The 14,389-nt window shown below is 46.7% G+C and overlaps 1 protein-coding gene across 19 annotated transcripts in view; it reads right to left on the bottom strand.

The window, feature by feature from the left end:
- KCNMA1 (potassium calcium-activated channel subfamily M alpha 1) overlaps positions 1–14,389 on the bottom strand; it is an 856,444-nt gene that overhangs the window by 807,788 nt on the left and 34,267 nt on the right. The window lies entirely within an intron of this gene.

Genomic DNA, 14,389 nt, shown 5'->3' with positions numbered 1-14,389 from the left:
ACCGGACCGGGTCGCGCGCGCGACCCACGGCTGGGCATCTTAAAGGGGACGTACCTGTACGCCCATGTGCCCAGCCGTGCCATTCTGCCAATGTAAAAAGTCGTGCACCGGTCCTTACAGATATCACTGCTGCTACCCTTACTAACACTTTCCTTGTTCCTCACTATACCTCATTACAATATCTCCTCCAGCAAACTTTCTCGGCATAAGTTAGTAACATAGACCATTGTAAACATATTTTTCCTGTTTCCTTTATACTTGGACATTATAGGGTTTACTCTGATTTGAACATCCTTGTAGTTTATATGCTGCCATTATTGCTGATGCCTGTGAATTGCCTATGCAGGGTTAAGCAACAGGCTCACCCTACCTGCTGCTCTACCTAGCTGTACCCACCTGCCTTATCTTTGCCCCCCTGACACTCCGTTCATACACCAGGAGCAGAGAAAACTGGTATTACTGGGTTTAAAATGCATGTGACTCACTTTCTCCCATGTTAAACCCCTGATTATTGCTCAGGCACTCAGTGCCGTCACAAGGTGATGGGCGAGTCTTTAACCCTGTGTAATTTTAAAATGGTGATTTGGCTCTTACACAGGGCTCCTCCCTTTTCGCTTCAGATGACCAAACAGAGCAGTAGGGTAGCAAAGAGAAGGCGATAACTGGCAGCTGTGGAGGGAAACAGTTAAAGTTGTTCTAAAGCCGTGCAGTGGCTGGCTCTCTCCCTACTAACAGGGCATATTGATAGCAGCAGGAGTCATTGACTCCCGCTGCTGTCAAGAGAGCAGGGCACAAAGCCGAGCCGTCCTGTTTGTTTACAGATGCAGACAGGGTGGCTCAGGATCAAGCCCATGCAAGTGCCCACAGAGAAAGTGACTGTGGGGGTACCCACCGAAGAGCATTAGCTCCAGCAAGGGACCCCAGAAGAAAAAGGATCGGGGCTGCTTTGCGCAAAATAATTGCACAGAGCCGGTAAGTAGGTCCTACTTATTATTTTAAGTTTCAATTTAACAAAATAAAGCTTTACAAATCACTTTAACTGAAGTTGCTCCACATGGCCAAAGGACAGGTTCCCTTTTAAGCTGAACGTCAGGCAAAAAGCTAAAAATGCCGGTCTGGCTTTGTAGACTCCATTTTTTTTAGGGAAAAAATTATAAATAGTCGCCCATTCTATTCAAATGTAATTCAATACAATGGGGTTTATTTATGAAAGGACTGGTAAAGGTTTGCGTTTTTCACCTTAATGCATTAGGGTGAAAAAAACACCTCGCCGTCACGGGCCCCCCAGCTCCCCGTTTTACTTACCCGAGCCCGTTCACCTGCTCTGCGCGTCCCCCAGCGTCCTCTTCAATCAATGCAGAGACTCCGTGGAGGATAGCTTGATAGCAGCGGAGCTATTGACTCCCGCTGCTGTCAATCAAATCCAATGATGGGGCGGGGCAGAATCATACAAGCGGCTGCTGTGGACGCAGGAGCACACCTCCAAGCTAACCCCCTTGGGAGAGAGCTTCCAAGAGGGGGTTAGCTATTGCGGGGGAGGAGCAGAAACAGCCGCGGAGGGACCCCAGAACAGCAGGATCGGGGCCACTCTGTGCAAGTGGAGACAAGTATGACATGTTTGTCATTTAAAAAATAAAAATAAACCTTTACAACCCCTTTAACCAGTTGGTAACCGCCCTATAGCCAAAATACGGCTACAGAGCGGTTACTGTACTCTAGGAGGGCGTCAATGTACGTCCTCCCAGAGACTGCGTTGTGCGCGCCCGGGCGGGTGCGCACACGCGATCGCCGGTGCTCGCCGGGTCTACGGGACCCGCAGCAACAGCACTCGCGGTAAGGAGCCAATGGACGCGGCTCCTTACCACGTGATCGCGCCGTCCAATGACGGCGCGATCACATTTGTAAACAAACCCTGCGGCTGGGTCACATGCAGGTCATCTCTCTCCTCTCCTCACACCGTTGCAGCGTGAGAGGAGAGGAGAGAGATTTTTTCAAATCAATAGTAAGTGCCAGCAGTGCCCAGCAATCCCCAGCAGTGCCCCATCTTTACCCCAGCAGTGCCATCTGTCCCCCAGGAAGTGCCATCTGTGCCCCAGGCAGTGCCATCTGTGCCCCACTAGTGCCATCTGTGCCCCACTAGTGCCATCTGTGCCACCTGTGCCCCACCAGTGCCCCAACAGTGCCACCTGTCCTACACCAGTGAACACCAGTGCCACAAAAGTACCACAACACTGCCACATCAGTGCCACAACACTGCCACCTGTGCCCATAAGTGCCACCTGTGCCCATAAGTGCCCACAAGTGCCGCCTGTGCCACACCAGTGCCGCCTGTGCCACACCAGTGCCGCCTGTGCCACACCAGTGCCGCCTGTGCCACACCAGTGCCGCCTGTGCCACACCAGTGCCGCCTGTGCCACACCAGTGCCGCCTGTGCCACACCAGTGCCGCCTGTGCCACACCAGTGCCGCCTGTGCCACACCAGTGCCGCCTGTGCCACACCAGTGCCGCCTGTACCTAACCAGTGCCGCACCAGTGTCATCAGCCACACCAGTGTCATCTGAACCACATCAGTGCCGCCTGTTCCCATCAGTGCCACCTGTGCCCATCAGTGCCGCCTGTGCCCATCAGTGCCACCTGTGCCACACCAGTGCCGCCTGTACCAAACCAGTGCCGCCTGTACCAAACCAGTGCCGCACCAGTGTCATCTGAGCCACACCAGTGCCACACCAGTGTCATCTTTGCCACATCAGTGCCGCCTGTTCCCATCAGTGCCACCTGTGCCCATCAGTGCCACCTGTGCCCATCAGTGCCACCTGTGCCCATCAGTGCCACCTGTGCCACACCAGTGCCGCCTGTACCAAACCAGTGCCGCACCAGTGTCATCTGAGCCACACCAGTGCCACACCAGTGTCATCTGAGCCACATCAGTGCCGCCTGTGCCCATCAGTGCCGCCTGTGCCCATCAGTGCCACCTGTGCCCATCAGTGCCACCTGTGCCCATCAGTGCTCATCTGCACCCCACCAGTGCTCATCTGCACCCCACCAGTGCTCATCTGCACCCCACCAGTGCTCATCTGCACCCCACCAGTGCTCATCTGCACCCCACCAGTGCTCATCTGCACCCCACCAGTGCCATCTGCGCCCCACCAGTGCCATCTGCGCCCCACCAGTGCCATCTGTGCCCCACCAGTGCCACACCAGTTCCACCTGCACCACTGCAGTGACGCCTGTGCCCACCAGTGCCGCCTGCTAATCAGTGACCCCAGAGCCACAGCAGTGCAACCAGAGCCACACCAGTGCCACATTTGCCCATCAGTTACACCTGCGCCACTGCAGTGCCACTAGTGCCCACCAGTGTTCTGCAGTCCAGCCTCACTAGCCACCAGTATGGCAAAAAAATTTTTTACCACCGAGCAGGCCTTCCAGAAACTATGGGCGTCTGATGACAGCTGTGAGGAGTCTCTGTCCGATTCCGATTCGGCCTATGAGCCCGTAACAGGAAGCGGGTCTGATACTGATTCAGAGGAGGAACCTGTGCCCGTTAAAAGAAGGCGTTCTGGCGTGGAGCAGCCTACTACTAGTGCAGTGCCGTCCACCCCGCAAGCAGTGCCGTCCACCCCGCAAGCAGTGCCGTCCACCCCGCAAGCAGTGCCGTCCACCCCGCAAGCAGTGCCGTCCACCCCGCAAGCAGTGCCGTCCACCCCGCAAGCAGTGCCGTCCACCCCGCAAGCAGTGCCGTCCACCCCGCAAGCAGTGCAACAAAGGTCAGGCACCAGTAGGGTGTCCTCTCTGCCCCAAAGGGATAGGGGCCATGCCAGCCTTCCCTATGGCCTTCAAAACCCCCTGTGGCTGCCTTCGAATTCTGGAGCATCAAGTATCCCCCCTTTCACCGCCCAACCAGGTGTACAGGTGAACACCGATAATTTTGACACGATTGATTTTTTTCATTTAGTTTTTACAGACGAATTATTGTCATCTATTGTGGCCCAGTGCAATCTCTACGCTCAGCAATTTATTCTAAGCAACCCCGATTCCAGCTATGCCCGCCCCTTTCATTGGAGAGACCTGACCGTAGAGGAGTTTAAAATATTCTTAGGCCTGACCTTCAATATGGGTCTCTCAAAAAAAAACAAAGGGTACGCCTATTGGTCTACCAAAGCCATCCACCACATGCCCGTCTTCTCATCCCGTATGCCCAGATCCCGATACTTCATGATTCTACGGTTCCTCCACTATAATGACAACACCCAGTGCCCTCCCCGAAATGACCCTGCTTTTGACAAATTATTTAAAATTCGGCCACTTCTAAAAAAAAATTCTGAAAAATTCCCCCAGTTATATACCCCTCAACAAAATATATCAATAGATGAGTCCCTTGTAAAATTCCACGGCAGGCTGGGCATCAAACAATTCATCCCAAGCAAAAGGGCCCGATATGGGGTGAAGATGTACAAACTGTGTGACCGAGACACGGGGTACATCTACTCCTTCATTGTTTACGAAGGGAAGGACTCCCAACTACATCCCCCCGAATGCCCCGAATACATCGGAACAAGTGGAAAAGTCGTCTGGGAGCTCATCTATCCACTACTTGGAAAAGGATACCACCTTTACGTGGACAATTTTTATACCAGCTTGCCCCTGTTTAGAAATCTTTACCGGAGAGACACCCCAGCATGTGGCACAGTGAGAATAAACAGAAAGGGCTTCCCCCAAAAATTGGTGAATCAGAAGCTGAGACGAGGAGAGACGACGTCTTTACGGAACCAGGAGCTATTGGCTGTCAAGTGGAGGGACAGACGAGATGTCCACATGCTCACCACCATCCACAATCACACCTACATGGAAGTCCCCAAAAGAAGCGGCCCAGTGCAGAAACCATCTTGTGTCTACGACTACAATTTATTTATGGGTGGCGTAGACTTCAATGACCAGATGATTGAACCCTATCTTCCCTCCCGAAAATCCCGTCACTGGTATAAAAAAGTGTCCATTTACTTTTTCAGTTTGGCCTTCTATAACTCTTATGTTATCTACAAAAAAGCAACACAGAATCCCGTTCCATATCTACTCTACCAAGAAGACGTTATCACCGCCCTTTTGTTCCCTGAAATGCCACCAGACATTCTTCGCACTGATTGCGTGAGCAGACTTCACGAACGGCACTTTCCTGACAAAATCCCCCCCCGTCGAACAGGTGCAGCCCGTCAGAAGAAATGCCGGGTGTGCGCCAGAGGAGGAGTCAGAAGAGACACAACAGTTTATTGTCCCGATTGTCCCTCCCAACCAGGCCTCTGTTTAGGTGCATGTTTCCGCCGTTACCACACTATTGAAAATTATTAGGTAAACAAAATTCAAATTCCCTGTCATTTTCCTCCACACCCCTTATGCCACTGCACTCTACATACCTCTGCCTTCTCCGGAACCGACCCTGGACTGTTATACGACCACGATTTTGCCTAATGCTAAAAATACCTCTGCTTTCTCTGGAACTGACCCTGGCTTGTTATACGACCACTCTTTTGCCTAACCCTAAACTGTACCTACATCTGCCTGCTCTGGAATTGACCCTGGACTGTTTGACCACGTTTTTTGCCTGCCCCTTGGATTGATCTTTTACCCTGCTATGCTAGTGGGAACACAGGGGTCTCACACATGTGAGGGGCTCCAGAATTGTTTTTCTGGATGAAAAAACTAATTTTTTAGTTTTCTCATTCCCAGATTAGGGTCTGGTTGCCCGGAGGCTTCAAAGAGATTTGGGTGGGAGAAGCCTCTACCCCTGTCCCCATTCTTTCCTGGCCTTACTACCAGGACCAATATTTTGGCACTGCTGGCTATGTACCGACTATGAACAATATTGCTGCCTGGACAATTCCATTCATTGTCGCTGACCACGTCCCTGCCTGCTGCCTGGATCAGGGCTCTCCTCCTGTGGACAATTGCACTACTAAAAACACAGGTAATCCTTTTTTTTTGTACCCATTACTCAGCAGAATGTATTTTAGGGTGTAATTCTTGGTATGTACATGCTGTGTTAGAAATATGAAGGGCCTTCAAAAATGTGATAGATTGTAAGGAAATTGGATGTGTAATTTGTGTCCCTACAACACCTGATGGTGCTTCTTGGATGTTGGGTCTCTATGTGGCCAGGCTGTGTAAAAGTCTCACACATGTGGTATCGCCATACTCAGGAGGAGCAGCAGAATATATTTTGGGGTGTAATTTTTGCTATGTACATGCTATGTGTTGGAAATATCCTATAAATGGACAACTTTGTGTAAAAAAAAATGCGTTTTCATTTTTTTTCCACATTTTCCAAAAACATCTGCAAAAAAATGAACTGTTCAAAAGACTCATTAAGCCTCATAGATTATACGTTGGGGTGTTAGCTTTCCAAAATGGGGTCACTTTGTGGGCGTTTCCATTGTCCTGGTGCTCCAGGGCCTTCAAAAGTGTAATAGGTGGTTGAGAGATTAGATGTGTAATTTATGCTCCTAGAATGCTTGAAGTTGCTACTTCGGTGTTGGGCCTCTGTATGTGGCCACGCTGTGTAAAAGTCTCACACATGTGGTATCGCCATACTCAGGAGGAGCAGCAGAATATATTTTGGGGTGTCATTTGTGGAATATACATGCCATGTGAGAGAAATAACCTGTTATAATGACAATATTGGTATGAAAAAAAATAATAAAAAAAAATCTTAATTTTGCAAAGAATTGTGGGAAAAAATGGCAACTTCAAAAAACTAACTATGACTCTTACTAACTACCTTGGAATGTCTACTTTCCAAAAAGGGGTCATTTGGGGGGTATTTGTACTTTATTGGCTTGTTAGGGTCTCAAGAAATGAGAGAAGCTGTCAGTACTTCAGGTGTGATCAAATTGTTCAATTTTCAGAAATTGGTACCAAAGCTTGTAGACCCTATAACTTTCACCCAGACTAAATAATATCCAAATTTTTTTTTTTTTTTTTACCAAAAATATGTAGCAGTATGCATTTTAGGCCAAATGTATGAGGAAAATTACTTTTTTACAAAATGATATGATAGAAATGAAGAAAAATTCATTTTTTTACAAAATTTTCGTTCTTTTTTCATTAATAGCGGGAAAAAAAAAAAAACGCAGAGGTGATCAAATACCACCAAAAGAAAGCTCTATTTGTGGGAAAAAAAGGACAAAAATTTCATTTGGTTACAGTGTTGTATGACTGAGTTATTGTCATTCAAAACGTGAGAGCACCAAAAGCTGAAAATTGGTCTGGTTATTAAGGGTGTTTAAGTGCCCAGTTGTCAAGTGGTTAAAGCTGGACAGTACAAAATCAGGCTCACTTCTGCATAAAAAACAATCAGCTTCCAGGTTTATTGCCAAAGCTTAATTGAACAAGCTAAAGCTAGAAGTCGATTGGTATCTTTACAAGAGGGGGGCCTGCACCCCATTGTGCATTATAGAAGTTTAGTGTCCACATCCACTAAGAAAGCAGGTGAATTCAAATAAAAACAACAGGAGACTGTGCAAGTCATTGTAGTTATAGTGACCCCAGTTGTTAAAGAGTAAGTGTTGAAAAACAATGTACATTGCATGGATTTTAACAAACTTGTTGCGGATTCCTACATTTTGTTATTCTGAAGAAATCCGCGTGTTTTTCTCTGTGCCCCTGTGGTAAGTAAACCTAATGGGAATGGTTTCATAATTATCAACCAGCTACTGTACCTGCAGGGCTCGAATGAGGAAAATTGCAGGGTCTGCATACCTTTATACATGGGAGTATCCCACCAAAAATAAAACCTTTGGTTGCAGGGATGCCTGAAATCTGACTTGTATCTCAGTGTAGACTTCTGGGAAAATTAGTGAGCCAATCACACAAGCAGGAAATTACATATCTGGGGGGCGCTCACATTCTGTGTACAGAACACCGACAGGTAGTCATATTGCATTTAAAAAAAAAATACAAAGCTGCAGATTATGAAGGGAAGGTAATTTTTAATAACATTCAATTACAATATTACCGGTGTCACAATTGTATACACTATATATATTCTTATTTTTTGCTATTTTTTTCCCCACGAAAGTGGAGTTGGCCTTTAAAGGGGTTGTAAAGGAATTTTTCCCCCCCCTAAATAGCTTCCTTTACCTTTAGTTGCAGTCCTCCTTCACTTACCTCCTCCTTCGATTTTGCTTTCAAATGTCCTTATTTCTTCTGAGAAATCCTCACTTCCTGTTCTTCTGTCTGTAACTACACACAGTAATGCGAGGCTTTCTCCTTGGTGTGGAGAAAGCCTCTTGAGGGGGGAGGGGGCGAGCAGGCAAATCAGGACACACTATTTTGCAGAGAAAGGAGCTGTGCGTTTGTGGGCGTCCTGACACTCCTGCTCGCCCCCTCAAGAGGCTTTCTCCACACCATGGAGAAAGCCTCGCATTACTGTGTGGAGTTACAGACAGAAGAACAGGAAGTGAGAAGTTCTCATAAGAAATAAGGACATTTAAAAGCAAAATTAAAGGATGAGGTAAGTGAAGGGGGACTGCACTAAGGTAAAGAAAGCCATTTAGGGGGAAAAAAAATGTTTTTCTTTACAACCCCTTTAAAGTACAGAATCTTGCACATACAATACGTTGCAAGCTGTATTTTAATTGCATTCAAAATTCACTAAAGTCTGAATGGGAACGGAGAGGTGAAGACGTTCTCAAAACTATTTTTTTTTTTACAGTGAGAGTGAAGAGCAAACTTTGCTTATGGTTGATAAAGTGCATACAATAGGGAGTGGCGGTATCTCCTAAACTCAGTGTAAATATCACAAAGATAATGCAAATAAACTTTCAATAATGGAGCTGTAGGAAATTGCTTCAAAAAGATATTGATAGCTTTGGTCAACTTTAACCACTTAAAGACCCCTTCACGCCGATATACGTCGGCAGAATGGCACAGCTGGGCACATCCATGTACCTGTACGTTGCCCTTTAAGCCCAGCCGAGGGATCGCCGGCGCGTGCACGCGACCCGGTCCGAAGCTCCGCGGCCGCAGGACCCGATCGCCGCCTGTGTCCCGCGATCGGTCCTCCGGAGCTGAAGAACGAGGAGAGCTGTGTGTAAACACAGCTTCCTCGTTCTTCACTGTGGCGCCGTCATTGATCTGTTATAGGGAAACACGATCAATGACGTCACACATCCAGCCCCGCCTCCCTACAGTTAGAAACACAAATGAGGTCACACTTAACCCCTTTAGCGCCCCCTAGTGGTTAACTCCCAAACTGCAATTGTCATTTTCACAGTAAACAATGCATTTTTATAGCATTTTTTGCTGTGAAAATGACAATGGTCCCAAAAATGTGTCAAAATTGTCCGATGTGTCCGCCATAATGTTGCGGTCACGAAAAAAAAAACCTGCCGCAGTGCCGAATCGCAAAAACTGGCCAGGTCCTTTACCTGCATAAAGGTCCGGGTCTTAAGTGGTAATGAGCTGCAAAAGGAGATAAACATTTGGAGTTTACTGCAGACAGCTAAGTGATGCAGAGGTCCGCTGATCACCACCACTCCACATTAAAACACTTCATGAAAATAGCATCCATTCAAAATTCATAAAGCCAACACTTTAAGACTGTCCCATAAAGACTGAAAACCTCTCAGGGTATGCCTGCTGCAGCTAAAAACAGTAGCAGGCCATGCGTTCTCTGTGGTAGCAAGAAGCACAAACCTTTCAAGTATTTTTTTTTTTATTACAGTTACTTGTATAGTGCCATCAATTTACACAGCGCTTTACATATATATTGCATTCACAGGTATAGTTTTCGGTTCCTAAACCAAGGGAAGCATTGCTTATCTTCTAGTCATCAGCTGCTTCCTGAACTGAATGAACCTCAAAGTTCTCAGTAGAGAGAACTCCCCATACGAGGCGTCTATTAAATAACTCACCTTTATGTATTACAAAATGTAATGCTCGTCCCCTTCAATATCTTCCCCATTTGCCCTAATACATTGCTGCAGTTTTGTTTTCCACTGGTTGAAGGCATGGAGAAAATCGTGTCCCTTTAACCACTTACCCCCCGGACCATATTGCTGCCCAAAGACCAGAGTACTTTTTGCGATTCGGGACTCTGTCGCTTTAACAGACAATTGCGCGGTCGTGCGACGTGGCCCCGAAACAAAATTGGCGTCCTTTTTTTCCCACAAATAGAGCTTTCTTTTGGTGGTATTTGATCACCTCTGCGGTTTTTAGTTTTTGCGCTATAAACAAAAATAGAGCGACAATTTTGAAAAAAATGAATATTTTTTACATTTTGCTATAATAAATATCCCCCAAAAATATATAAAAAAACATTTTTTTTCCTCAGTTTAGGCCGATACGTTTTCTTCTACATATTTTTCGTTAAAAAAAAAAAATCGCAATAAGCGTTTATTGATTGGTTTGCGCAAAAGTTATAGCGTTTACAAAATAGGGGGTATTTTTATGTAATTTTTATTATATTTTTTTTACTAGTAATGGCAGCGATCAGCGATTTTTTTTTTCGGTACTGCGACATTATGGCGGACACTTCGGACACTTTTGACACATTTTTGGGACCATTGGCATTTTTATAGCGATCAGTGCTATAAAAATGCATTGGATTACTATAAAAATGCCACTGGCAGTGAAGGGGTTAACACTAGGGGGCGGGGAAGGGGTTAAGTATGTCCCTGGGTGTGTTCTTACTGTGGGGGGGGGGTGGCCTCACTAGGGGAAACACTGATCCTCGGTTCATACATTGTATGAACCGAAGATCAGCATTTCTCCCGGTGACAGGACCGAGAGCTGTGCGTTTACACACACAGCTCCCGGTCCCCGCTCTGTACCGAGCGATCGCGTGTGCCCGGCAGCGATCGCGCCCGCCGGGCACACGCACGGGAGTCGGGGGCGAGCGCGCGCGCGCCTAGTGGCGACTGGGAGAGAGGACGTCATACTACGTGCTCTCGCCCAGCCGAGCCACCTTGTGGACGTATAACGACGGTGCGCGGTCGGCAAGTGGTTAAGCACCGATTTAACTTCTGGGAATTCATTCTCGCATCCCTCGCAGAATCGTTTGTGCCACTCATATACACGCGCACGAGACAGGTCGTCATTCCCATATGCTGTAGTAAGCATTTGAAAACATTCTGTTGGTGTTTTGTGAAATTTTACAAAAAATAAATACAAAACTTGACACGTTGTTCAGCTTTTAAACTTAGCATTTTTTCGGAAAACACAACCAAACTAAATGGCCACTTACAATCAACTGAACGTCAGAGTGTTGCCGCTTTCCATGCAGGTTCAAACATGTTCATGGTCACCACGCATGCCGTTATAACCTGTTCTGACTGCTTTGTGTACTAGGTGGGATCACAGTGTCGCTATTTAATAGACACACCTCGTAAGTAGAAGTCGAGAACAGCAAGTTTGTCGGAGAACTATATAGAGCCAGCTAGTGACCTTGTGGATCTCCAAACTACGGCCCTCCAGCTGTTGCGGAACTACACGTCCCATGAGGCATTGCTATACTCTGACATTCACAGACATGACTAGGCATGATGGGAATTGTAGTTCCTCAACAACTGGAGGGCCATAGTTTGGAGACCGCTGTATTAGAGCATAGACATGTCAACTAAATCGCTATGTGAATTTTCATTAGCTGCATTATGTCAGGAAGGTATATTGTGTTCCACATAGACCAATGGCAGTTGAGCTGAATTAATTTATTCTAGGATTCAAATATTGACTTCATAGATTTCAGATCACCATTATCAGAGGGCATTTTCACCCTCTAAATAATATCTGTATTATTATAAAACAAAAGTTAGCTTTAACAAACATGTCATAGTAATGTATGACATCAAAAAGAAAAAAGGATGGACAATATAGACTTATTAAGGCACACCTTATTATTTATTGTGATAATCCTTAGCAGAGTTTTTTTTTAATAAATGTTAAAAAAAAGGTATTGCAAAATACTAGCTAGGATTTCCCTGCAACATATATTGGTGTCCTCTATGCACCAATACACACACTATATTGCCAAAAGTAATGGGACACCTGCCTTTACACACATACACAAACTTTAATGGCATCCCAGTCTTAGTCTGTAGGGTTCAATATTGAGTTGGCCCACCCTCTGCAGCTATAACAGCTTCAACTCTTCTGGTAAGCTCTAGGGGTTCAAAGGATCATCATGGATCCGTGATCCGAACGGGTCGCCGCGTTTGGATCGGCACACCACACGATCCGCGTATTGCGGCCATAGGAAAGGCCGCGGCTTCGGCCTAGCTCCGGAGCGGTGGCCATCTTGGTACACCCGGCGGCGGCAGCCTAGGCCTAGGGGAGATGTGGATATTACAGTGGGGGTGGGGGAGATGACGTGGACATCACAGTGGGGACTATATATGGTGGGGATCCGAAAAATTATCCAACCCATGACTCTGATCCGAGGAACGATCCGAACAGTGAGTTTTTTGAACCGTTGCACCCCTAGTAAGCTCACACTTTTACCGGTAGTGGGTTGGCACAAAGTGTCACGATTTTTTGCCTACAAGAGTCACTTGGAATTTATTGCTGTCCTTTCTTCTCAGTCATCTTATCTGCACTTGGTGGACTTTATATTTATTCATTAATGGACTTTAAGTTTGTCTAATTCAATTTTTTATGAATTCAACTTCGCAATTACTGTTACTGTTGTCACAGCGAGCACGTCACTTTTCAGTGGCATATCCACTCACCATCACATATTAATTGGGTTTTTTTTCTCATTTTGTATAAGTGCTACACATAACATATCTATAACAGCTTCAACTCTTCTGGGAAGGCTGTCCACAAGGTTTAGGAGTGTCTATGTTTGACCATTCTTCCAGAAGCACATTTGTGAGGTCAGGCACTGATGTTGGACGAAAAGGCCTGGCTTACAGTCTCCACTCTAAGGACTCTATGCATGCCAATCAAGTTCCTCCACAACAAACTCGCTCAGCCATGTCTTTATGGACCTTGCTTTATGCGCTGGTCCAAATCATTTGGTGGAGGGGGGATTATGGTGTGGGGTTGCTTTTCAGGGGTTGGGTTTGGCCCTTAGTTCCAGTGAAGGGAACTCTTAAGGCGTCAGCATACCAAGACATTTTGGACAATTTCATGGGAACAGTTTGGGTATGGCCTCTTCCTGTTCCAACATGACTGTGCACAAAGCAAGGTCCATAAAGACATGGATGAGCAAGTTTGGGGAGGAGGAACTTGACTGGCCTGCACAGAGTCCTGACTTCAACCCGTTGGGGGGAATTAAGAGTGGAGACTGTGAGCCAGGCCTTCTCATCCAAAAACACTTCTAAGCTCTCCTAAACTCCTGTACAAAAAAACGCTCAATATGAGAATTTTTTTCTGCCAAGGTAACGGGCATTTATTTTAACCTAATAAAAGAAGGAAGTGCCCAGAAGGGGCAATTCCTTTACAACAAGGGAGGTATGAAATCTCCCATAAAGCGGAGTTCCACCCAAAGGTAGAAGTTCCGCTCGCTTGCGGTGCAACATTTGGCACCTTTCCAGGGGGGGATACCCGCGTTGACAGATACCCTGTCCCCACTTCCAGGAGACTGGGCCGCATTGAATTATGTCAGCAGCTCAGCTCCCTCTTCCACCACCGGGCCAGTAGGAGAGCGCAGTTGTGCCTTGCACATGCGCAGTAGGGACCTGGCTTTGAAGCCGTAATGCTTCACTACCGGGTTCCCTTACCGGCAAGGGTGGTGGCAGCAATAGACCGCTGATGGAAACATCAGCTGCAGTGCTGACATTGCTGGATATTCAATTAATTCTGGTTATTAAATGTCAGCAGCTGCAGTAGGTGTAGCTGTGGTCTTTTAATTCATGGAGGGGTTACCCCACTTTTACCTACAGGTAAGCCTATAACAAGGTTTACCTGTAGGTACTAGGGGTGCAACGGATCAAAAAACTCACGGATCGGATCGATCCTCGGATCAGGAGTCACGGATCGGATCATTTTCGGATCAGTAAAAAAAAAAAAAAAAAACACACAAGACAAACAAAAGTTTTGTTAAATTACTCTTAAATGTTCACCATTGCCCCCCACTCGCCGAGTCACCATCATCACCATCACTGTTCCAGTCCAACATCAGAGGCGTCCCTAGGGGGGGGCTAGAGGGGGCCCTGACCCCCCCAACATCATGCTGTGCCCCACCATGTGCCCCCCCCCCAAAAAAAAAAAAAATGTTTTTTTTTTTTTTTTTTGCAATTTTTGTATTTTGCTCCCCGAGAGGGAGAGTGTCCCCAGTCAGCTCTGCGGGGGATTCCTCCCCCTCCCTGTGCTCGCCGACAATGCATAATGCGAGCGCTCACACAACCAGATATTCTAGCCTGGGCCGTGTTTAAGTGTGTGCACTGCAGACTGCAGT

This window comes from Rana temporaria, chromosome 8, assembly GCF_905171775.1.
Source record: "Rana temporaria chromosome 8, aRanTem1.1, whole genome shotgun sequence".
Taxonomy (NCBI): domain Eukaryota; kingdom Metazoa; phylum Chordata; class Amphibia; order Anura; family Ranidae; genus Rana; species Rana temporaria.
This window is presented reverse-complemented; position numbering and strand designations above follow the sequence as displayed.